Source organism: Mus musculus, chromosome 8 (assembly GCF_000001635.26).
Source record: "Mus musculus strain C57BL/6J chromosome 8, GRCm38.p6 C57BL/6J".
In the NCBI taxonomy this organism is placed as follows: Eukaryota; Metazoa; Chordata; class Mammalia; order Rodentia; family Muridae; genus Mus; species Mus musculus.
Window position 1 is genome coordinate 61,632,151 of NC_000074.6, and position 23,562 is coordinate 61,655,712.

General features: G+C 41.1%; 1 protein-coding gene and 1 long non-coding RNA gene across 8 annotated transcripts in view; one reads left to right on the forward strand and one right to left on the reverse strand.

Moving 5' to 3' along the window:
- Palld (palladin, cytoskeletal associated protein) overlaps window positions 1-23,562 on the reverse strand; it is a 391,277-nt gene that overhangs the window by 120,720 nt on the left and 246,995 nt on the right. The window lies entirely within an intron of this gene.
- Gm51575 overlaps window positions 12,718-23,562 on the forward strand; it is a 39,879-nt gene continuing 29,034 nt past the window's right edge. The window contains exons 1-2 of the long non-coding RNA XR_003947553.1: window positions 12,718-13,848; window positions 20,524-20,663. This is a non-coding gene — a long non-coding RNA (predicted gene, 51575). The remainder of the gene's footprint in view (window positions 13,849-20,523; window positions 20,664-23,562) is intronic.

The following is a 23,562-nucleotide window of genomic DNA, read 5'->3' on the forward strand; positions in this document are numbered from 1 at the left end:
GACTACTGTAAATACAACAATAAAAATGACAGCAAAGGTCTAGTTTGGGTGGAAGGAATCAAGACTGTATTTGTAACTCATGCCATCGTCTATGCAGAAAGCCCAGTGGTGCAGTGGAGTTTAGCAAGGTTTCTGATAACAGAATCGATATGCATTTGGATTGCTTAATATTTTATACACAAGGCAGGATGCAATCAGAAGCTGGCATTTACTTATTTTTCCTTTTGAGAGAGGACAACGTTGCCCTGGTCTAGGGTGCCCTTGATCTCCTGCTTCAGCCTTCTCCCCATCCTGAGTGCTGGGTCTACAGATATGTGGAGAATTGCACAACAATAGATTCAACAAAGTGTCAATTCACATCCCACTGGGCTTTCTGCTAGAAGCTGCTAAGCCAATCCTAAAACACAATGTACAGATGTGAGAAAAGATCCACAGAAGCCAAAGCAACCTTGAAAGAGAGCAAAGGTCAACATCTCGAATTGCTTACTTTAATTTACACTATAAAGCCACAGTGATCAAAACTGTAGAGTATTGACATAAAACCAGATACAGAGACTAATGGAAAAGAGGACACAGAGGGCAGAGCTCAGGCATATATGACAACCAATTTTGACAGCTACAATTTAATGGAGAAATGAGTCTTTAAAAGCAACAGTGCTGTAACAACCTGGCCGTGTGTATGTGTGTGTGTGTGTGTGTGTGTGTGTGTTTGTGTGTGTGTGTGTGCATTCAAGAACATCAATCAATATCTCACACCATGAACAAACATTCACTGAAAATAGACTCAATATCTAAACAGTAAGAGATCACAGGAAGAAACTGGGGATGGGGTGTGTCTTAGTCAGGGTTTCTATTCCTGCACAAACATCATGACCAAGAATCAAGTTGGGGAGGAAAGGGTTTATTCAGCTTACATTTCCACACTGTTGTTCATCACTAAAGGAAGTCAGGACTGGAACTCAAGCAGGGCAAGGAGCAGGAGCTGATACAGAGGCTGTGGAGGGATGTTCTTTACTGGCTTGCCTCCCCTGGCCTGCTCAGCCTGCTCTCTTATAGAACCAAGACTACCAGCCCAGAGATGGCACCACCCACAAGGGGACCTCCCCCCTTGATCACTAATTGAGAAAATGCCTTACAGCTGTATCTCATGGAGGCATTTCCTCAACTGAAGCTCCTTTCTCTGTGATAACTCCCGCTGTGTCAAGTTGACACAAAACCAGCCAGTACAAGGGTGGAAACATCTCTGTAAGTATCAATTAAGAAAGAATTTCTCAAGGGGCAGAGAGATAGCTCAGCAGTTAATAGTACTGACTCCTTTTCCAGAGGACCTGGGTTTAGTTCCCAGCATCCACACTGATTTATAGCCATCTGTACCTTCAGTTTCAGGTTTCAAAACTGCACTGTTTCTGATGAAAGTAAATGAAAACCTACAGATTCTGAGAAAATGTTTGCACAGCACCTGCCTGATAAAGGACTCACACCCCATGTCTATAAGTAACTTAATAAGAACTTCTCAGTAGGAAGAAGACAAACAAGCTGGTCAAAAACCAGGCAAGAGATAGATACCAACAGCAGATTGCTAGGGGAGATGCACAGAGGGCAAAGGCACACAGAGAAAATGTTTATCTCACAGGAGTCATGGAAGCACAAGTTCAAACTAAATCCTTTTACTCCCCTACTGAAATGACCCTCACATTAAGAAAATCTGATGATATCAATGATGATTTTGACAGAGAAAATCTGGAAATATCATTCAATGATAGTAAAAAAAAAAAAGTGGAGTGATACAACTATTGTAGAGAAAGTTTCTTTTTAAAGTCACACATGGCATGATTCTGTGGAATCACCTAGGCAGTCCACACTGGCTTTTGTTTGTTTGTTTGTTTGTTTGTTTGTTTTCCCCTAGAGAAAAGCCTAAGTCAATCAAGTGGCTTTACATGTAACGATAAGACAAAATTTAAATTGACAGAAATTTTAATAATGGCTGAGTATATAAAACAAAGTATAATTTGGAAATAAGTAATATGAATAAAAGTAAGTTAAATTAGACTGAGGGGTTGGAGAGATGGCTCAGTCATAAAGCTTATGAGAGCCATAAGAACTGAGCTCTGATCTCACGTAAAAGGTAAGTGTGATATTGTAAATCTTTAGCTTTAGTGCCAGGGAGGCAGAGACAGGCAGGTCTGGGTGCTTTCTAGCTAGCTGGACCAGCCAGTAGTGTGCTCCTGCTTCAGTGACAGGCTCTGTCTCAAAAAATAAGGAATCCAGGGATAGAGTCAATCAATACTGACCTCTGGCATCTTTATATATGCACGTGAATGCGTTTCTGAATAAAATTAAATGAGCATGCACACACACCTCAAGATCAAGTCTTAAGGTAGTGATGCCAAATGAGCGGAGCAGGGAGGAGAGCACGCACTTTTGTGCTTCCCTTTCTACGTGTCTCTAGAACATGCGAGAACACACAGCAGTAGGACATGGAAGGCTTTTGGGAGAGGGGGGAGGATTGCAGAGAGAGGATCAAATGTTGAAGATGATGCATACACTTGCTGCTCTGACTGATGAGGTTTGTCAAGGGTGTCTCCTTACTGCAGACGTTATCAGGCTGTACAGATCAAATACGTGCTGTGGGTTGCACGTCACTAGGCCCTTTGAAACTACAAAAACTACCTGCAGTTGAAACACTGCACAGGGGTCTGAAGATTTGGCCCAGAGGCCAAGCACCTTCCATAGCAGGAAGCCCTGCAAGGCCATGAGGTGAATCCACAGCATGAGGAGAAACCTCAACAAGCCTGAGAAGGCTGGAAGTAAGATTAATGCGAACAATGGTAACTCTGAGTGTCACAAGACTGGGTTCAAAGGGCTTCTGGGGCATGGGTCAAAGTTCTCTTTCTTGAGCTGGGTGGTGCTCTAGGGTCATTGTGTTATATTCCCTCATTAGATGTGAATATGTATGAATTCATTATATAGTTTTCTGGCTTGTTTCATGTGGTTTAAGGTTTACTATTAAAATAAAGGATTTTTTTTAATTAAAAAAAGAAAGAAAAGAAAACAATGGCTTGAGGGGGGGGGCACATTTAAAAAAATGTGACTCAGCTTGTGATAGGCACGTTTCCAACTCTTATTCTCAGAGCTATACAATGCCAAGGAAAGGGAAATTGAAATGATATGCAGTTAAATTGAAAATGAAGTTTAATAAATAGAGTCCTGAAATGTCCGGAGCATTTAAGGAACACTTCCTAAATGTGAGAAGGGAAGTGGACTAAATACTATCTCAAGTTGGGTGTGTACCTGTGACCTTTCAGACAGAGTGGGAGAGCAGCCAGGGAGGTGGGCAGCGGAGGCAGGATCGGGGCTTGGGAGATGGCACTGAAGCCAAGGAACAGACGTTAAAGAGAAAAGCAAAGGTTAATCCCAGGCAAGCTCAAGTGGTCTTGGTGTATGAAGATGAAATCTGGGGTCAGCACAAAAGCCTGGCTTACGGCATGGCGTCTGGAACTGACTCCAGTCATTTGTTGGTGGGCTCCCCCTCACTATTCCCATGATGGGAGGTGCTGTGAGATTTAAGTGAGGCAATACCCACCGGACACTAAATATTCTGTCAGACAGTTAATGAACACACATAATTATTGTTGACATTTCAAACCTATAGACTTCAAATCTTACTTGACTCTCTTAATGGTCAAATAAAGAAACAGCTTTTAAAAGTCTTCTTGTCCTTCTAGTTTGCATTGAGATACCTAGCTGGAAATCTTCCCAAGAAGTTCATTTTCAGATTTATTTATTTATTTATTTATTTATTTTGATTTTTGGAGATAGGGTTTTTCTATCTAGCCTTGGCTGTCCTGGAACTCACTCTGTAAACCAGGCTGGCCTCGAACTCAAAAATCTGCCTGCCTCTGCCTCCCAAGTGCTGGGATTAAAGGCGTGGGCCACCACTGTCCTGCGAGGGCAGTATCAGTTTTGAGCTTCCCTGCTGTGAAGACTTAAGTGGATAAGGGTGGGCTCGGATATTCAGAGCAAATGCTGCTCTGAAGTCAGTCACTGAAAGGTGCCACTTTCCAGTTCTCAGACTCCAAACAATCTTGGTTTCGTTTGTTACCACTATTTAAAAAAAAAAAATCTTTTTGCACTGTAAACTCCTGGGAGAGTATCGCAGGCAGAAAGATACACCAGCACGGAGACATTCAGAACTGATGAGCTCTAGAATGACGTAAACTGTTGACAGACTCCACGCAGGGGTCCACACAAGAGCAGCTGACTCCTTCCACCTTTCTTCGCCTGCCTTCCCTCACTCCCAACCTTCCTTAGTTGTATTTTTCCTATTACATATGGCACCCTTTGTTGTGTGTGTGTCGTTCATAAGACAGACTCCAAAGTCTTGTGTAAGTCTTCTATTACTGAACTACACTCCAATACACTTACTGGTCCTTTTCTTATCCACTGTATTTGTTGAGCACAAATTCTAGGCACGAAGCCCTAGAAATACAGGTAGATGGGATATACTTGTCCACTTTCACTCTGCAGGGATGTCAGTCATGTTCTCACAACCAGAGTATATATATATATAATGCAGAGTACACAGTGTGAGCTGTACATTTTATTAGTATTACACATAGGCTGTATACACTATTTCCACACAACAGCTTCCCACTTAGAAGCATCCATTGTTGCAGGATCACATGGTGAGCTGTGAGATTATGTTATTTATCTTAAAAACCAAACACACCAATCAAACAAAACACCAGCTTCTAGTTGTAGTGTGACTCAGTTTTTAGCAAATTATCTGTATTCCCTCTGGTTGGAATACAGACAAATGAACCCTTACTAAACACCATTAATCTCCAACAATGAAGGCAAAGTTAGTTTGCAGAAGGAAAAAGCCATGTTTGAATATGATGTCTAATTGAGTGGCAGACAAAGTGACAAATAAGAGAAATATTTGATAGAATAGGATACAGCCAACTCTCACGAGAAGAGAGAGGAAAGTTACTTTAAGGCCAGTGCAGAGAGAGGATGTAGTTACACTGGGATAGTTTTATAGAGATCGGTTACAGAGAGAACAAGATAGATATAGAGGAAGACAGAATGAATCAGAGAATGAGAAGGAGCCAGAAGATTAGAACACATTGCCAGAGTTAATTTGAGGCCAAGGGGAGAAACTCAGGAGGAGCTGAGAAAAGCCAGATTAAATCAGTCATCTTGAAGAGAAGTTTGAGCCAGAAGAGCTGAGTTGAACCAGCCAGCCAGAGTTAGGTAAAGTTGGTTTTATATAACTAGAAAGGGTGCGCTTACTCAGAAGTAAGTCTCAGAGGCTGAAAACATTCGCCACCTAGATGAGATTGTTTGGTGGCTAGAAGCTTCCGGGACAAGGCCTAGGCTAGCAGACTAAGCCGTAAACCTTGGAGACAAAAATTACAAAAGGAGAATAAAAGTTACTTTTACAGTCTATAGATAGACAACATCATTGCTCAACCACAAACTCAGTGTGATGTGCTGACAATTGAATCCTGGGCACCATCAGCTGTTTTGAGGAAGGTTGGCTATTGTTGGCACCATTTTATAAAGTGAGAGACTTGAAAATACATGCCAGTGGCACACAACTAGGATCAGAGAGATGGCTCAGTGAATGAACTACTTGCTGTGCTTGTCTGGAGTCTGGAGTTCATATCTCCAGAGTCCAGGTGAAAACCTGGATGGGCGTGTGACTTGTCTGTAATCCCAGTACTCAGTAGGCAGAGACATGGATCCTGTTTGGCAAGCTGGCTAGCTAGTAAGCTTGAAGAGTGAGTTCTGGGTTCAGTGACAGTTCCTGTCTCAGGAAGTAAAGTGGCGAGTGATTAGGAAGGCCCTCCGTGTCAACACACACACACACACACACACACACACACAGAGGTTATAACTAAGATTGAAGGAAGAACTGATCATTTGAAAACTGGCAAAGAGAAAGTGGCGAGTTTTACTTGGAATTGCTTTAGTACTAGCTGGTCATGTGCTTGAAGCTAGTGGGCTACAGGGTAAAATCCAGCAGTCTGTCTAGCCTTACTCTCTCTCTCTCCATGCTTAATTAAACCACTACCAATAGGGATGTTATGGAATCACATTTGACATACTAGTCACATTGTTTAATGGAATAGAGTATATACATTAATCAGCCACAAATTGATAGGACATGTCCGTGCTGATGGTCTGCTATTCGAAGAAAATCATGGTTTAGCTTCTGCTGGAAGACAGCTTTCTGCTTACAAAAGAATATTTTCCACTTCCCTGATATTATCTTTAATACCATTTTGGATGTTCTCTTGTGACTCACATGATGATGGCACACTAAGTTCCCTACCCATCTCCCAGGTGCTGTGGGGTGGCTCTCCAGATTGCTGAATAGTGAAATGGTAAAACATCTAGGCCCACCCTCCACATAAGTGCATAACTTTAAACAATCGTTTCAGGAGTCCATGTTGATAATGAGGGAAAGGAGTATTTAGAATAAGTTTGCCTTTCATGGCTCAGTTTCTCTTTTGCCGCCAACTCATCTCTGACTTCCCAAGGCCTCTCCTCCAGGCCCTTTCCCCATGTCTCCTGTGAAACCACACGCTTCACTTCAGGTCCAGCAAGAGTAGATTCTGGGTGTCTGCCTGTACTTTGTAGGGACGGTGCAGAAGGCCCTCCCTGCACATAGAAGGAAATTTGCACAGTGCCTCATTTGGGAGAGATGAAATATTTTAATAGCAGTGTTTATGTTCTTGCTCTGTAGATAACTAAAAACCAGTGAGTTTTTTACATCAGACTTTGAAATGAAAAAACATCACCCACTCAGTGGAAATACAAATTTCATCCCTTTATGCCCTTCGGCCCCGTCAACGTTATTCTTCCCCATTTTCCTGTTCTCCTTGAGATTTCTGAGTCACCACAGAGGGAGACCCAGTGTGGTGTCTGGCCAAGTTTTGCAGGTTTAGCTTTCTCAAGAGAAGCAGACTTGAAAGGCTTCCTTTCAGGGTTCCCTAAGCTCTGCAGACAGTCTGGAGGAGAATGTGTCCTGGGAGCCATGATTGAGTGGTAAGCAGAACTGTAGCAGGCAGCGGGAGTTCAGAAGGTTAACACCAGCCCAGGCCTGTGTTCTGTGCTGTGTGCTGAGGCCAGGCAGGCCCGTCTCTCATAGACCCAGGCCAGCTTCTCAGAAACTGCTGCTCTTAACCTTACAAACCCTGTCCTATGAGAGCCTCAAGCCTGAAATTCCCAGTTGGTTTTCCTGTCTCTTAAGATCGGAACAAACCAGACAAAGCCAATTTTTTAATGTCACCATTTGCAGGCAGCCATGTGCTCAGTCACTCTCCTGAGATTAAGTGGGCTTGAAAATCTGATTTATAGAAGCAAAGAGAATAATTTGTTTATAATGGGCGACTGGGTTAAAATAGATGTTCTTCACTGGAAAAGTCACTGACATATTCAAACCAAATGCATACCATTCAAATGAGCTGTGTTGGCCTGGTTTATATTAATTTAGCCAATGTTCTCCAAAAATAATTACATATGCATAATGAAAACAATTTAATAAACAGACTATAGGCATATGGTCATGAACACACTAGCATGTAAGAAATCATGAAGAAGCCCATCTCCCTGAGACTAAATAGAACAGCCTCTGCCTCTTCTTCTCCTTAACCTTGACCCACTGTCATGCCGCAGAGCAATGAATCTCCTGCTCAGGCAATTACAGAGAACATTAAAAGAGAAACCATCCCAGGGAAGGAAACCATCTTAACTCTTCCTCTGAGTCACTTAGGTTTTTGATGCTACAGTTAAAACAGAGTATGCCTTGCCCTTCGACTATACTTAGGGTAGGACTTGATCTTGGGCAGGCACCTCCAAAGAATTATAACTTTACACGCAATGTCAAAGATCAGGAGTCACTCAGGGTGGTTCATGCCTGTCATTCCAGTATTTAGGAAACTAATGCTGGAGTGTGGCCTCTGGTTGAGGAGGCAGGAAGATGAGCGGGAACATGAGGCCAATGTGGGCTACACAGTGAGACTCTTGACTGGAAAACAAAACCCAACCATCAACCAAAGAACGCACAAAGTCAACAGAGACAAGAGACGTAGATGACAATGAGAAACTGTGATGAGAGAAATCAGGCAGACCTCCTGGAAGAGGTGACATTTGAGCTATGGCCTGAAGGGCAGATAGGAGTTCTTAGAAAGATAAATGAGGACATAGGAAAGAGTCTAGATTATGTGGAGTTCTAGAAATATGAAGCGTGTTGAGTGAGGATGCTGAGTGGTTGATGTCAAAGCTGGAGAGATGCTGGGCGTGGTGGCGCACGCCTTTAATCCCAGCACTTGGGAGGCAGAGGCAGGCGGATTTCTGAGTTCGAGGCCAGCCTGGTCTACAAAGTGAGTTCCAGGACAGCCAGGGCTATACAGAGAAATCCTGTCTCGAAAAACCAAAAAAAAAAAAAAAAAAAAAAAAAAAAAAGCTGGAGACATGGTCAGAAGAAAGACTAGCCAAGGATTAATAGATTAATGTCTTCTGCAAAATGTAAGTTAATAGGACAAACTCAGAGAGTAAGTGATAGGAAACTCAGTGCATAGGGAAAACCCTAGATACTGATAAGCTTAGAAAATGTAATTTGCTTACAATGTATTTCTGTGTAACTGTAATTTTGAAGGCTATTTTTAAATGTTTCTTTATCCCCTTTCTTTTTTTGTTTGCTTATTTGTTTGAACAGACTTTTCTCTGTGTAGTCCTTGGCTGTCCCAGAGCTTACTCATTAGACCAGACAGTCCTCAAACTCACAGAGATCCATTTGCCTCTGCCTTCTGAGTGATGGGATTAAAGGAGCATGCTACCACTGCCCAGCCATTCTTTTATATTAATATGAAAAGTATTTTACTTCAACAGTGAGAGAGTGGAAACTATTGAATGTGAATGTATAGAAGAACAGTTTGTGTAGAAAGGACCCTGTGACTAAAATTGATTATAAACACGGTCTACCCTAAAGATGTCTCTGGTAGCTCAAAGAACAAAGCAAATATCATCCTAAGTCCTAGAAGCCCTGCAAAATCCTAGAAGCACTGGGTGGGGCTAGTAAGATAGCAGAGCCAGTAAAGGTGCTTGCTGCCTGAAACCCTGTGCTCAGTTCCTGGGACTCAAATGGTGGGAGGATAGAACCATGCTCTATAAGTTGTTATCTGACTTCTACATACACACTGTGGCATATGTGTGTGTGTGTGTGTGCACATGGACTCACACACATACTAAATGAGTGTATTTTTTTTTAAGTAAACAATAAAAAAGAAACACAGGGTCTCAACTGAGGCCAGCTGCTGGACTGGTTTTCCCTGTGTTTTTTTGTGCTTATTGGACTAACCCTCATATGCTGCACCTATCTCTGGGGACCTCAATTTCCAGAACTGGACTGGCTTACTAGGAGAAAGGCTGTCAGAATTAAATGTTTCAAAGCCAAGTCATAAAAAGAGGACTTACTGTCTCCCTGAGATGTTTACCCTGAAGAAGGGATAATTTATGGGGTCACCACAACCACCTTCAAATGCTATGATGACCTAGCATGCCAGTGAGAGATGAGGTTGCCCACTCTAGTTTTCTGACTTTGGATTAGCACCAATGGTAGCTACAGGGAGGCCAATTTGGGCTGGATGCAGAAACAACAAGAACAAAACAAATTGTAAAGTACAATGCTATGGCTAGAAGTGACTGAAGGTCATATTAAACAGCCTCATGGTGGATGGCAGTAACTTATTTTTGAGCTATAAGGTGTTCATTCCTAGGACCCTTCAGCCAGTCAGTGCTAGGATAAGAGCTGAGCCAGTTCTCAGGGCCCAGTCCCCTGGCTGTGTCTGTGTATTCTTAGGCTAGGTGGCTCCCTGTGGTGTGTGTACTCAGGGAATGTCTCCAAGGGACAGGGTGTTGTTTCAAGTGGTAGATGTATGGAATGTTTTCATGTCTCTATTACCACCATTTGAGTTTCAGGAAATAGTCTCAAAATAAGAGTTATGTCAAATAACAGTAGTCATGAAACACAAGTCTGAGAATTAAGGGACAGTGGCTGGTATAGGAAGAAGGTAGAGGAAGCACCCAGTTTCTCAAGAAGGCATCAAAGTTATTGCTAGAACTATGTTGATGCACCCCCTCTCTCCCCTAATCTCACACTTGGCAGAAGTCAGGGGTGTGTTGGATGGACGAGAGGCTAACTTTCAGCTTGGGTCCTGCCCGTTTTACTAGGAACTGTGATATCCGCACAGCAAGGCCCTGAGTCTATATGGGTGTGCCCCAAGCTGTGGCAGAATGCCACCTGGAATTTGTCACAGAGCAGATTATAATAACACTCAAGCATTTTCATTCATTTTGGCCTATGCCAAGAGAAGACTTCCTCCCTTTTCCTCCTTCCTACCCCCACATACCACAGTTAAAAAAAAAAATCAGCCCATTAGTAACTCAGCCATTTACTTGGCTCACAATCATAGGAAAAGGGCCGAACTGCTTACCTCACTAGCTGCATATCCAGATCCCGAATCTACACTTAAAAGAATACACACTACAGGATTTCCATCACTGCCAGTGAACTGTTGATGATGAATTCATTAATTAGCAGCTGCTTTCTGGCTACTGCTATGTTTGTTCTTTGGGGGAAGATTAACACCAGTGATATTCAGTAAGTAAGCCTGTACCATGAGAGCCCAGGTCGCTGTGTGTGTTGGCTCTGAATTTAACTGTCAACGAACAAGTGATTAAATGAATCTAAGACCAAATCTGTCTTCATTTCCAGGTTATCTTGTACTCACAAGAACCCATCTGACCTGCTTAACTTGGGGCCATCTTTGGATAGAATTTCTTACGTATTGTTATCTGAACATAGTGGGCTACTTGTTTTATGGACCCTATCTTATTTGTTTATCTTTGTAAGCCTTCAGTTCCAATAAGTCATCCAGGTAAAAGCTTAGAGATTGAGCTCCAGTGAAATAGTTTTGTTTTAGTTCCTTTTCTTCTACCTCTCTAGTTTTGTTTTTGATAATAATGTCTCATAGAGCACAGGCTGGCTTGTGACTGCTAATCCCCCTGTTCCACTTGTCTCTTCTGAGTGTTGGAATTACAGGTATGTGTGGCTCATCTGCCTTAATTTCTATACCTTTTAACTACCACACAAGAAACAAGGACCCGGAGGGGAGTTTCCCTATCATGAAATGGGCAGGGTATGAACCCTGTTGCAAGTGAGAAGTTAGCAGATGTCACAGTGAAGTTGAACAGGAAGTTAGCACCGAGTCTTCTGTGAGCCAGAGGAAGACAACAATACTGGGGCAGAAGGTGTTTGTTATCAACTCGGAGGACCAGAAGATCTGTAGGAATTCAGAGGATGGGTGGATAGGGAAGCACACTTGCCTAGAGATGACTTGATTCACTCTGATTCACCACAGCAGTGTCTGAGAATCCCAGACATCTCTCTTTGCCTTATAAATGCGAGCACTTAGAAAGGTTCAGGGTAGATAGAGAATTTGTGTGCATCTCCTTCTTACTCAGCATTAGGACTGCTGAACCCCCATCTCCGTGGGCATTAAGAATGCCACTGGTGTAACCAGGAGATGGTAGCACACACCTTTAATCTCAGCACTCTGGAGGCAGAAGCAGGCAGATCTCTATGAGTTTGAGGCCAGTTTGGTCTGCAGAAGAAGTTCCAAGACAGGACAGGCTTATGCAGAGAAACCCTATCTCAAAAATTGCTCCCCCATCCCCACACCCCCAGAAAGATGGTCACTGGTGTAGGTTTAAGAAAGAGCTTCAAGTTTCTGTGGCTAGTCTTTTTGTCTTCAGCGAAAAGTCTACAAGAGTTCTGGTTACTCCCAATCTGAATTAGTTTCATTTTGTTTCTTGTCATGGTCAGGCTACAGTGGTTTAGGGGTACATATATCCCCAAAGGAGTCAGTTCCGAGGGTCTTCATTCAGAGAGCAATTCTGTTCTCACCCTTGCTTATGCCGCCTGTAGAACACCTTGAGGGGAGGTAGGGTCTTCAGAACCTCTTCTGGGGCCTCTCTGCGCATGTGTGTTTAGTTAAAGGCAAGTCTGTCATCTGGCTCTCATGCACTAAGGACTCTGGATGCGGGACAGCCCAAGAGTCAGAAGCAGCTTCAGATCTTGCTCCAGGTGTGACCTGGGCCTATGTCTATCATTCTGAGCCTCAGTTTTCTTGTAGGTGAAAAGATGATAATACCATCTACTTTGCAGGAATATTGTGATAATTAAATGCCCATGAAATGAAGGATATCAAAAGAACACTATGATGTAAGGTGGTACTGCAAATTCCATTAAAAGACAAATTACGTCGCATATTAAACCTATCTAGGGATTCAGTTTAGGCTCTGAGATCGGAACTTTAACAAACTGTTTATATAAAGACTGGTATTCTTGTCAGGTGGTAGGGTACTCCTTTAATTTCAGGCAGAGGCAGACGGATCTCTGTGATGTCCTGGCCAGTAAGGGCTACATAATGAGACCTTGTCTTAAAGAGGGGGAATAAGAAAACAAGGATTTTTTAAAAATCTATTTTAAATTCAACAGCATGTAAACTCTTAATACATTTAAAAATCAGATTATGAGACAATTTTGTTTTATTGTATTTGCCACATAGAGTTTCATAGACTCAGTGTGGCTGATGGTGGCCAAGAACTTCTGATGTTCCTGCTGCCACCTCCCAAGTGTTGGGATTAGAGTCATGGGCCATCACTCATTTGGTTCTGGAGATAGAACCTAGGCAAGCACTGTTCCTCTGGAACTAAAGATAATTTACAGAATCAGTTTGCATGTCCATTTGACTCTGGGGTTATCTCACAATGTTTTTGATTACTATGAATTTGACTTTCAATAAGTAGTCAGAATACAGCTGTTGATATTTGTGACATTTATAAGGAAACAGGACTTTTGGATTAGAAGAATAATTGAATATTTGCAAAGCATGAAGTTAAAGGAAAGAATTTCCACATTCACAAGGAAAGAATGACTGTACCTTTATACTCTTCGGGTCCACAATGAGAGAAGAAGAAAGAATACCACAGTCTTTTGCTAACTCTAGAATTAAATTATTCCTTAGGCCAATTTTTAGGTACCTTACAGAAAAAAAAATTAGTTATAATATTGTGTGATTGAAATTTATACAAATCCTACCAATACAATTTTTATTCAAGGGAAAGATGGGGAATAAAGCAGAGACTCAGGGGTATGCCTAGAGAGAACCCAGTACCATGAGGGATCCAAGTTTGAATGTTCTAGTTGGAAATGGGCCATTGCTTGGGGCAGCAAAGAAAAAGGGTTTGGAAAGCATAGTCCAGGGAAGTGTGTGTTGGGAAACTTTTCTGAATGAAAAAGTGAAAACATCTCTCCTTACACAGCCTGGATCCACTGTATAAAGTACCTAAGAGGAATTCAGACTTAAATTTCCTTAGCCTAATTCAGTTCTACCAGTGCCCAACTGTGGAACTCTAATGAGGGAGGCACAGAAGTGGGCTGATGCTCACAGAGCTGGGGGAGGAGACGCCAAAGGTTCCCAGAGTCTGAGCTGAGTAGAAAAGGCAATGTGTGTATAAAGAGGTGGAGATGACGATGCAGTGATGAGGCAGCTGCTGACAGCTGGAGATCCACCAGAGGCAAGGAGCATACCTGGCGGCCCAGACACCTCAGGGCCTGCTGTGCTTTATACAGCCTTAGCCTCGGTGAGGTCACTGTTCCAACTGAAGAGGAGATGGGTGGGGTCCAAGGGAGCTCCGGACGTTTCACAGAGACTGAGCTAACCTTGAAAAGCCTAGGTGAGAAGGAGGAAGTGGCTGAGTTACCTTGACTAGGTGAGTTGAGGTCTGTGACCTTGACAGGTAGAGAAAGTTGAGCTTGCATATTATGAAAAAAGGTATTTATTGGCACCCGGGTGAAATTTTGTCATTGAATTTATGTTAATCTTGTCAATACAATTTTTATCCAAGGGAAAGGCCCCCTTGGACTCCCTAGTGTGTGTTTCAAAGATTCAATATATAAAAATATCTACTGGATGATTGAATTTGAGGACTAAAGAAAGGGTAACATTGGCAGAGTGGGTGGAATAAAATATGTATCATTTTAAGCCTCTGATGTAAGAAATCCATTTGTCCAAGCCTAGGCCACGGATCTGTAGTCTAGCATGTATTTTTTTGGTGAGACAAACTAGGGATTTCAACTATGCACAAGTGGGGAATGTGGGAGGGAAAAAAAACATTTTCAAACATTTTAAATTTACTGTTCGTGGTCACAAGTTTCCTTAGGAGACATAATATTTTTTTTCCTCTTGTCTAAGAAAGTAATTTGGACTAACCTCAAAAAAGCTGGGTTTAATGTTTCTCAGACTGTTTCCAAGCAGACTGAAATACTAACAAACTCATATCCACAGGGAGAAGTTTCTGCTTCACCAAGTGTGTGTGATTCATACGGAAGGGCTTACATGCCGAGATGCATGATGGGCCTTTGAGTGCAATGTACGGAGTGCACACAACTGAAGTGCGGATTCCTTATGGAGGTGGCCTGACCCAAGGAGGGGATCTCCAGAAGGAGTTGAGAGACGAGGAGATGGCTCATATTTCATAGTCATTGTGCTCTCCAAGAGGAAAAGCCTTCTGGTAGCTGCTTTATATATCAATAACGGAGTCAGTCAGATCCAAAGCAGAATTGAAAAATATGTTTTACAAACTAAGATGAAGTCAGAATGGGGCTCCTCAGATGTCTAAGTCACTCGAGTTCACACTGTCAGATAACTAACGCCTGTGTATGCAGAACAGTGTGTTTAAAACGTTGCTGTGATTAAACAAGTTCATTTTTTTTTTCCCCTCGAGACAGGGTTTCTCTGTGTAGCCCTGGCTGTCCTGGAACTCACTTTGTAGACCAGGCTGGCCTAGAACTGAGAAATCCGCCTCTCTCTGCCTCCCTAAAGGCTTAAAGGTGTACGCCACCACGCCCTGCTAAACAAGTTGATTTTTGTGAAAGGACCTTGTGAAGTCCGCAGTGAGTCGAGGATAGCCCTTACTGTAGCCATCTCCAGCTTCACTTTGGTCATCACTCTGACCAGCAGCTGCGTAAGCCAGAGGCATTTGTAATTGCAGTGGCCTGTCTTGCCAGGGAAGAATGTAAAAGCTTTGAGGTCTAATTCCCTTCGCATGAATCCCTTCACCCTGAGGCTTGTTCTTGCTATCAGCCAAGGATCCTACCACCTATTTGAATCACGAAATGAATGCATGCTGCTCTCAGAATATAAAAATCAAGACTTTTTTTTTTAAAGCACTTTTATTTTTAGCTCCAATTATTACCTGGGTATATGTTTGCAAATGGCATTTGACTGACTCAATCTGAGATGACCCTATTGCCTCTGGACCATTGACAAGTTCAGGATTCATGGAATATTTCTTTTGGCAATGTGGATTTCCAGGTTTGTACCCCTGAGAGGTTTTGGGACTTGGGGTAGAAGTAATCTCAAAGCTCTCATTTTTGCAGAAAGAGAACCTAAGGAAACCAACATTTTGAAGAGGCCAAAATCTCATTGTTCCTCAAGTCTGGGCAGATATTCCTCAAAAGATGTGTTTATATTTGCATGGAACGTGTATACCTCTCTAGCGTCTGCCCTTACTTCTCCTCAGCATACTTTTCTTAAGATTTGCCCCCACATTTCTTGGCAATCTCTTGCCAGATTAACCTAGGCCTCCATCTTGCCAAAATCGGAAGAGCATTCCCTGTCCCTGTTTGTCATCTCCAAGCAGGCTCTCCACCACACCCATTCTGTGGGGATAATTGGGCTTTGAATTCCATTCCTGACTTGTAAGCACTGACATCTACCACCTTCACTACATTTATATCCAGTTCCTTAGACAACAGCCTTCTGATAACAACTTTGTCATGCATCGTGATCCCTCTGGCACCTTTGCGATTTGCATTTTCGAATGTTCCCCAAACGGAACTCCTGAAACACTGAAATTATCATGGCTCTGTCTGAACTTTTGCTTTCCTCCCCGCTTACAACCTGTTCCTTCACAGTGTTTTCTGTGTCTGTGAATGGTAGCATCTTTCACTCAACTCTTGGACCAAACCCAGAATGTCATCCTTGACTTTTCTTTCCAAAGGAAAGTCCTATCATCTGAAATCCCATTACTTCTATTTCTCTTCACCAATGATCCCCATCCTTACAAACCTCTCCAGTTCCCTGCCTGAGCGAAAAAATCATTTAAGTGGCCTTGCACTAATTCAATTATATTTTTAAAATACTGTTTCCAGCCTAGTTGCCAAGCAGCTGCCAGGAGGATATTTTAAAAATTGGATCGTATAACCTCTTTGCTTGGAATTTTACTATGGCTTTGATTTTTTTGAACTGAGCACCAAGGTTCTTACGGTGGCCTGCAAGGCTCTAGTTTAGTTCTCAGTCAAAGTTATGTTCTCTGTCATGCTCTGTTCTATTGTCATCATGCTCTCCTGTCAGGATCTGCCTACTCTCACAGATCCTGAGTCAGTTCCCTAAGCTCTCACAGGCCAAGCCTCTTTCACCCTGGTTTGTTCATTTGATTCTACTGAGCTCTCTGCCATTGTTTTGCCTCTTGATTCTTTACAGAAAATAGAGCTTTCTCTTTCACTATTCTTTACTTTGCCTTTTTCTTTGCAGCCCTTATCAGCACCCCAAATTTTATTGCTGAGCATTTATGATCCTAGGGACTGTCTCAGAGAGTAAGCTGTGAGCTTCTTGCGGGTGTGGCTTTTATCTCCTTTACTGTTCAAGTGCCAATGTCAGAAACATCTTTGATCAATTGAACACTGCACAAAGAATATGAAGCAACTCTGAGCCAAATATTAAACTGAATAATGGGAGTGAGTCGGTGAGATGGGAAGAGCACATTTACCCTGAGAGGGTTTGGGAAATCTTGGTTGACTCCTGGTTTGATTCGATTTGAAATCATGTAATTGCTTTTCTGTGGACTGTTCCCACTTAAAACTTATCACCATGCAATGAGCTTATGGCGCCCCAGAATGGAAAATAACAGTCAGCGTAATGTGAGTATTTGGAAAGCCACAGCAAGGATCTTATCTCAGACTTGTTCTGGAATTGTTACTGTACAGCACTGAGGAATTTGCATTCAGATCTGCTCACTTGAATGACTATAAATCCAGTTATGTTCATCATAAAATAAACCATACAAAAAAGAGAGAGGACACCTTAAGGCACATATACTCATCCACAACAGCTCTAACTAAGGAAGGATGATAAAAACTTTAAAAACAAAAAAACTTAACAACTTCATTATTCTTTTAAAAAGCTCCAAAGCAAACCTACAAAAGGAGAAAACACCAGTAGCCATAACAAAACAACAGCAAGAACAACATAAGGGAACATAGGGGAACATAGGGGGGAACATAGGGGGGAACATAGGGGGGGAACATAGGGGAAAAGACCCAAAGGAGAGAAACTGACTCATTTTTACATTCACACAGATATTCCTATAGGCTCAGAGCATTTAAGTGTAATAAAGTTCTTAAACTAGAAAAAAAAAAAAGAAAACTGTTGTGGACTTCTTTATCCTTCCATTACTGACTTTTAAATACTTGTAACTCGTTTCTATCATTGTATGCACCTTCATTTCTATTGTGTAATATGTGTTGCATAACACATTAAACCAAAATATGTTGGTTTAAACCAAAAAATGAACACAAACCATCTCTTATAGTTTCTTGGGGCAGAAAATCTGGCATTTGTCTAGCAAGGGGCCCATAGTTCATGCCGCCTATCTAGCTGCAGTCAAGATGTTAATCAGGGCTGTGATCATCAACTTGATTGTGGCAGATGATCCATTTCTAAGGTGGATCAATCAGATGTTTGGCTAACTGTTCCTGGATGTCAGTGTGAGGATCAAGAATGTTTTTTACAAGGCTAGTGTCTACCCTCAAATGAAGCTGACATAAGGGGAACCATCCAAGGTGGTAAACAAAAAGTGACAACATCAAAACAGCAACAACAACAACAACAATAGTAGCAGCAACAGCAGCAGCAATAACAGCACCACCAACAACAGTAGGAGCAACAGCAGCAGCAACAATAACAGTACCAGCAACAACAACAGCAACAACAGCACCACCAACAGCAGCAACAGTAGCAGCAACAGCAACAACAACAGCAACAACAGCAACAATAACAGCAGCAGCAACAACAGCAGCAACAGCAAAAGGAACAACAGCAGCAGCAGCAACAGGAGCAACAACAGATACAACAACAACAGCAACAGCAACAACAACAACAGCAGCAGCAACAGCAGCAGCAACAGGAGCAACAATAGCAGCAGCAATAACAGCAAGAACATCAGCAATAACAACAGCAGCAGCAACAACAGCAGCAGCAACAACAGCAACAATAGCAGCAGCAGCAGCAGCAGCAACAACAACAACAAAAACAATTTGTTCTACAAAGTGATCACTCACTCTTCCAGCCTAGTCTGCTGGCCACTCCAACTGACTCTGAGTCCGTGTGGAAAGAAACTACTGTAAAACAGGAGCAGCAGGAGGCAAGATTCAAGATTCATGAGTGTGGTTCTCAGCTCATTTTGAAAACTCCCTTGCTACTCAAAAAGAATGAAGATAGGAATCAAAGAATGGAAGGAAGGAAAGGCAAAGGAAGGAAATAGGAGAGATAGGGGAAGAAAAAAAATTGGTATAGAAATGTTGAGATATCTAAATTTGGGGCCAGATAGACTTTTCAAATACTAAATGAATTCATCTCATGTATATAGCTCTGTACTTTGCCTGCTCAGTGAAAATGACACTGTAAACATGTGATTAATATTAAAAGAAGTTGGAAAAGTCACAGCATTGATTGCTTGTCAGCAGATAAGTGATTGTTATATTTCTCCATGGACACGCAATGACAGGGTTCTTAATTTCAATAGAGACTTGCCAAACTCTGCTCTCTTGCTTCTTGTGTTCCTATAATAACTGCACTCCCAATACATTTTAGAATTTTTTTAAAAAATCCACCCTAAAATATTGGTCACATAACTAGCTGGTTCTTCTTTTCCTTTCTCTCTATTCTCCTGTCACTCTATTCTGTCACTCTAAAGTCCCTCTCCTTGTTATTTTGTAATTATTTGGACTATAAGTTTTTTTGCAAAGATTGTAAATATTGGATATAATAATACATTGGAAATACCTTAAATCTTGTCACTGAAAACTAGCTTTGATTAGTGGAAGCCACCATTATTTACAGACAGGCTCTCCTGAATCCCTAGTTTCCTCACATTCACTAATAGCTAAGGAGGATCTTAAACTTCTAATTTTCTTGTTACTACCTTCTGAGTGCTGGGGTTATATAACTTTCACATCCGGATTTTGCACCTCAATATAAGTGGAAAAAGAAAAGGAAAACAACAAAATAGTAATAGAAAATAAAACATATAAATATATATTCTAGCTTATTCATGGCACAGAATCATTTAGAAGTATTTAAATGGACTTATATTTTATAAAAAGAAATAGAAATTACAACAAAAGCAAAACCATACCACTCTCAGATCACAGAACTCAATAATAAACTCAAAATGCCTGAAGCATCTCTCTCACACACAGACACCTTGCTAACCAGAAAATTTCCTCATCCTATGGACAGGCAGTCATACTTGCTTTTTTATTAAGAAATGTATGGGTAAAAGTTAGATTGCCATAGGAAATGAAAACAGCTGTAGAACAGTAGAATCTGACATGTGAGAGTCTGACCTTGTGACCCCTGCATTTGGCAGGGAACCCGGTGTTCTGCAGAGTTCTGGTTCTGGTAACAGTCTACCTCTATCAACCGGAACGACTCCATGTAATCCTTAGTGCTGTGTATAGGGAAGTTTGCTCCTCCCTCCTCCCTCAGTTTTGTTAACATAGACTGATCTTCCCATATCACTGATTCCAAAGGAATTCATCTCCTGTCATCCCACCCACTCTTTCGCCAGCATCCTAACCACTAACATTGTAAGCAAAGATGGAGACTATTTATAAATGACCGGAGGCATGATGTAATGTTTATTTAGTCTATGTTTGCTAGCAAGCGACTACCATATCAAAGGAACATGATACACGTGCATGCTGACATTCTGGAACCAAGCCTAAGTTGGACAATCTTTGCCCTGTTATGGACCATGATAAGAAGCTTTTGTATGTTCAGCTTGATGATAATGATGCTTGATATTTATGAAGTGATTATGAAGGAAGGAGAGTTATAAAAACCATAAAGGTCTCATGGCTACCAAGTAGACTTTTTGGGATTGAACTCAGAGCACCTAGTTCAAAGCTGTTATGATCTGATGTTGCTTCTCTCCCACTGTTATTACATAAAGTAGAGTTTAATGAATCATACATCTAACATCTAATACTTTTAATAATTCACCCAACTTTCATATAATTTTAGATTTAACTGATGCAATGGATATCTACTTAGAAAGCCTTTATCCTTGTCAGGACTGACTGATGATTTAATTCTATTGCAGATAAAAAGACTCAGATGTGAGCAGCTTAACATCTAGGTAGAGTGTAATCAATCATCGACCAAAGTGAATATAAAGTAGATCAGAAAATCACAATACTACTGTGGACATTAGAGAAGCAGAGAGCTCCAATTATGCTTCAGGTAAGACTGCAGAAGTATCTGGGTGAGGCCTTGAAGCAAGCTTAAGGGATGGATGTAGGAGGTCAGGAGAAATGGGTCTACTGTCAAACCTGGACCAGGAGGAGAGCTGCTTTTCTTAACCTCCCTCAGCTTCCCTTGGAGTTGGAAAAAAAAAAAAAACCTAGTGTATGATCTCAATTTGCTAAGGCTATACTTGCATACATGCTTTGTTTTAAAAGAAAAACACCCTAAATAAATTATGGCTAGTTTTGTGAAAATAATAATGATGATTACTGCTGTGTTCAATGAGCATGACCTAAGCCAAAAGTCACACTCTTGTATAATCCTATACCCTTGAGTGGGAGAAGAATTTTATCTTGTTTCTGACCAACAGAATATGGCCAAAGTGACAGAGGTCACTCACTTTACTAAGTTACTACTGTGGTTCGACTGTGAAATGTCTTCTACAGGCCCACCTGTTTGACCATTTGGTCCACAGTATGAGTGGCGCTACTTGGGGAGGTTGTAGAACCTTTAGGAGAGTGCGTCTAGTTCCAGCAATTGAGTCACTGGGTGGCAGGGAGGTATTCTTGGGGATTAGAGAGTATCTCTGTTTCTGTCTTAAGTCCTTCTTGCTTCTTGGTATGCAAAGCCAAGATACATTAGATCTGTTTCTCTAAATACAACTAGGTTTTCCTGTCTTTTCTGTATATGATGCTCATATAACCTAAATTAACCTTTGGACAGCTTCAAAGACAAAAATGATAACCCATCGTTTATATAGATATTTGTTACTAAACATTCATTATGTCTCTTCCTCTCCCTGTACATCGAGGCACCATGAGAGTCTACCTTGATCTAAAATATTTCATTTTAGATTTTAGTTCCAGGTCTCCATTTATCAGATGAACTCTACTTTACTTCTAGTATTTTATGGTTTGGGTATAAATTCCTTTCTTTGGAAATTCATCTCATAAAGATTTATCACCTAGAAATATGTCAAGTTCCTTTCCTTAGATTGTATTCAAATACCATTTGCATTTCTAGATCCCCATCCATCATTTTTGCTTATTTCCATCTCCCAGAAGGATCTTCACAATATTTTAAAACTGTTGTGATTCACATAGTGTGGCTTTTTGGTGTAGCTGTCAATTTGTTTCTCATGGTCTAACTTTAGAAGCCAATGCCTTTGCAATTAAAAGCAATAACTCTGGGAACTAGGGATAGACTTTAGTTAATAGGATGCCTGCCTTGCACACGTAAGTCACAAGACTCAATCTTCAGCTCCAAGCAAACCAACCAGGGTATGGTGGTCATACCTGCAAGCCTAGAACTTCATATAGCAGAGGTAGGAGGATAAGAAGTTCAAGGTAATCCTAGGTTATATGGTGAGTTTGAGGCCAGCCTATATAAAACTCAGTCTCAAAATAATTTAAAAATCAGCCTACACTATAATAAAAACAACTTTCATAAAACTGACATTGATAATTTTTTTCTGTTTCGGGAAGAGAATTTGCTACAATACTCATCCATTAAGCGGAATAGAGAAAGGCTTGTTATTCATTCAAACATTTGTTGACTGTATTATGTGCTAAGCAACATGGCTGAAATGAAGAAGCCACTGCCCTGCCCTTCAGGCCTCATGGTTTTGTGTCACAGTGATCTTTTATCTTATATGTCATTTTCACAGGTAATTTACATCCTTTCTCTGACAGGGAATATTTGGCTGGGATAATCTGACTATTCAATCAGAATTTACTTAAAGATTTGCAGCAACTATATTGAAGTGAAAAAGAAATGAAAATAATAAGTAGAAAAAAGTCTCTTTAGTTTTACATCTTAATACATAAGAAAATATGTTTTGTAAATAACCCACTAGAATATAATGGAAATATAATCATATAGAAACAAAATTAACATACATTTTATGAAACACTCACTCTTAAAGTGATTTATTTTGAAATGATACATGTCACTTGTAAAGTGACAATGTCTTTTAGAGAAACATTATATGCTATGGCATCATAGTTTCTAATTAGTGATGTACTTTAACTATAGGGCTTCCAGTGTAGCATTAATAATATGGAAAGGTGATTCAAAGATGAATATGAAAGGGTGTATTGAACCAGGAGACTTGGGTCCTGGCTTTGATCGTGACAATGGTGGTGGTAAGAACACTAATGACAGCTTCATGGGGATGAATATCCACACTTGATACCAACTCTTAGGTGATGATTGACTGCAGCCATAGGCTAAGTGTCTTAATTGGATTTTCTCTAATGTAGCCATATCAGCACCTTCACATGTTCTATTATTATTCTCATTTTATACACAAATAAGTTGAAGCTTAAAGAGAGTAAATGATGTATTCAAGATCATAGCCAAATGAAAGAGACAGTCAGGATTTAAACCAGTGCCTGGCCCCAAAGCAGACATTTTGCCCCTTCATTATCTCTAGCTGACATCTTTTTTTTTTTAAGATTTATTTATTATATATAAGTACACTGTAGCTGTCTTCAGATACTCCAGAAGAGAGCATCAGATTTCATTACGGATGGTTGTGAGCCACCATGTGGTTGCTGGGATTTGAACTTGGGACCCCCTGAAGAGCAGTCGGCGCTCTTAACCACTGAGCCACCTTGCCAGCCTTCTAGCTGACATCTTCCATGTCATGTAAATCCTATGTTGTCCTTGCACTCAGAAGTAATGAATAGACTAGACCAGGAGACCTCCGAGGTTCCTTTCAACTTTAAAATATGATTTTTTTTATCTATTGTTAAAATACAGTTTATACTTTTGTGTCTCTCTAGTACTTAATCTTAGGTCTGTCTTATTCTGTTCTATACTCAGGAGATAATGGACCTGTGACTTTAACATTCCAGAGGTTGACCAGTTGTCCTGTAGATGGGCACTATAAAAA